Below are 3,244 nucleotides of genomic sequence, written 5' to 3'. Positions count from 1 at the left end.
TCAGTTATAGTTCAAAACCCATGAATTACAATTATACCGACTAGATTTTGACCGACTGCAAATATTGTTCCTAAAAAAAAAATAGGTAGAAATTATCATTAAGAGCCAGTCTGCCATAAAACCATGCAAAATCTCAAATTTCGTCCAAATTGGTAGTTATAACTGGGCAACATTATATATATTTCCAAAATCTTTGGGTATTCAGGAGTTAAGGTAAGGTTTGCGTACACAGGGAGATAACTCGAATTCAAATAATTGAAAAAAGGAGGGAATCGCCATTTTGAATTGCTTTGATTAACCAATGTTCAATAACTACAATATTATCGAAAATAAAACAACACCTACCTCAAAATAGCCGTTTGGATGTAATCTTATCAAAATTTGAATCGTACAAGTAACGTTATGACCTTCAGTTTGTTAGTTTTCACTTATATGACGTCACGTTTAGCCATAACGTCATTGTGCAAAAACCATTCATGAAGTTTCGCCGAGTTTTATTTTATTGCATAAATTGTACATTTTTATGCCCCCGCCGCAGCTAAGGGGGCACTGAGTTATATCCTTGTCTGTTTGTACGTCGATCCGAATGTACGTATCATAGTGTACGTCCGTTTTTACAAAATTGGTTTCGATAATCTAACTATAGTTTTCCTCAACCAACTGATATAAAACTTATGCACAATGCTTTTTGCCACAAAAACACAGAAAAGATTTGAATTTTGATGTCTTCACTTTTACAGATTTATAAGGGGTTGGACAGGGGACACCTTTCTCCATTCTTCCGTCCCCTTTCTCTTGTCTCCCGCCATAAAACCTAAAAAAAACATATGTATGGGAAGCTCATTTCAATAGAAATCGGTCTAATATCTTGTGTTTCTATGGCTTGTCCCCGTCATGTTCTTTCACAAGATAGAAGTGTTGTTTATTCGGCTTCAAGAACCCCGGTAACTTTTTCACTGACTGTTAAGCTGTCTCTTTTATTGAATTTGTAAGTCTGATGCACGCTGTCTCCGCATTTTTTTATACAGTATAAATACATATTATAGAAACGCAGGATTGAATGAAAAACGGCACATTTTTGTGACACTTTTAGTCAATTTAGTTTAAAAATTTACATAATGCGCCATGTGCTTTACTTATAGAGGATGCATATATATATTCTCAGATATTTTTATTGCACAATTTTTACGAATGACAGAATGTTGAACTTGAACTTTTCAAATGTATAGTTTGTAAGGTTTGTCTGCAAATACGCACACACAACCCACACGTTTACATCATTCGAAATATATTTTATTTTATCAATCACTTTTACAACTGACGGAGTGTTCTAATAGTATTTTTTATGTATGCACTAAGACACAACTTTTGTATTATGTCGTCCTGAACATGCCTGAAGTATTTGCCACTGGACATTTTACAACCTATGCATATCAGTCAACTTTGAATCAGTTTATCTAAAAACAAGGATAGTAATATGTGTCTCTACACATGCACGGACTCACTTTTAAATCCGGGAAATTGTTAGTTTTTTAGTCTTTCTCCCTATATAAGAGATCATAATAAAGTAGTGACGACGCTCGGAGTATTTTTATGAGGTCGTTTTCTGAATTTTTCGTTTCTGTTCTCCAACTTTAGTTTGCTTTTACCAAATGTTATAAAATTTAAACGTAATGCTAAATATAATGTTTCATGTTTATGTAAGAGGGGGAATCATCAGTGTCCCATGGACACATTACCCATTTATTCCAAGCTCTAACGTATTATTTCTTTTTGCAATGCATTATAATCGGAATTACATAACTGTGGTTGAAGAGTAACCACAATCAATTTTGATTTGACGGTCGCAAATTTCCGTTTTACTGTCTCCCCAACGCATGGACAGTAAAACTGCATTTGCGAACATCAAATCGCCAATTGACGATGGGAATTCCTCAACTACAGTGCCGTTACTCCTGTGACCTTCATTGAACTGATTTTAATTTATTGAAATGTGGAAGATTTTCATATTACAGGTCTATAACTGCATTTCTTATTTTAAATATCAACAATACATATGCGGCTGGTCATTTGTATTCCGAGGCCATCGTCTGTTTCATCTTTCATCATGTATAGGAGCATGTAGTTTGTTTGTTTGGTCAAAGACCCCAAATCTGAACATCATGTATAACAATTGGACAAATCATACCAATAATCTATCTTTCTCCTGCGAGGCTTTCCCCTGCTTAGTCTTAAATATTTGTTGATGTCTAGATTTAAATGAATGGAATAAACACGGCTGCTGAAAATGACTTTACTAACGTCAAAACTGATGTCTTTTCATCCAATTGCTGCATACAAACAATTTACCAAACATGTGGCAATGAAGCAATTTTCATTATTTTTAATGGCAATTTGAATGCTTTTCTAAGATTTAAAATATTACAGTTTGAAGCACTGAAAGAATATAAGTGTTTCCTTCTAAATAAGAGTCTTGTACATGTATTAATACACAAGTATGTCCAAAGTTAAACACCTCCCCTTCCGACTGATAGTTGTGGGCATACAAGTTAAGGGACGACATCAACAGTTTAATGTGGGATAAAAAATAAAAAAAACTTTATGCACAGTTTGTTCACTGACCCTCCCGTCCCCCTCTTAACTTAATTTGGGAAAATTGATTAACCGATATGGATATTTGTAAAATCGATGTCAAATTAACAAAACTTGCAGCAACTTTTATCCCCCCAACCCCAAACTATTTGAATTAAGTTTTTCATCCTACATTGATCTTTTGATGTCATCCCTAAGTTAATCACTGTTTTCTCTCATTGATTATGGTCAATCCCAAAGTGTTACAAGACAAAATGATTCTTTGTAAAAAGATGCTATTAAAGATGACTTTCTTATTTGCAGATGCAGATCAACAAAAAAAATATTTTTGTGTTTTACAGAAATGACAAGATGAACACATATAACGGCCATTTCCGTAAAAACGAGTTCGGGGACATACCAATTTTATAAGCTCATTATAATGCAAATAGTTAATTCCTTAAGTTCACAGTTTTTTACAAAAACGGTGGACCCGGAAAAGGGATATTTTGGGCTTTTTGTTGCCATGGCAACGCGTTTTTTTTAACCCAAAAATAAAAAAAATCTTGTTTTTAGGATTTTTTTAGGATATTTTTAATTAAAATTTATTATTAATGAATGGACCACAATTATTTATGCATGTTTTATTTAGTTTTATTTTTTTATAGTCACT

This window comes from Mytilus edulis, chromosome 6 (assembly GCF_963676685.1).
Source record: "Mytilus edulis chromosome 6, xbMytEdul2.2, whole genome shotgun sequence".
NCBI lineage: Eukaryota > Metazoa > Mollusca > Bivalvia > Mytilida > Mytilidae > Mytilus > Mytilus edulis.
This window is presented reverse-complemented; position numbering follows the sequence as displayed.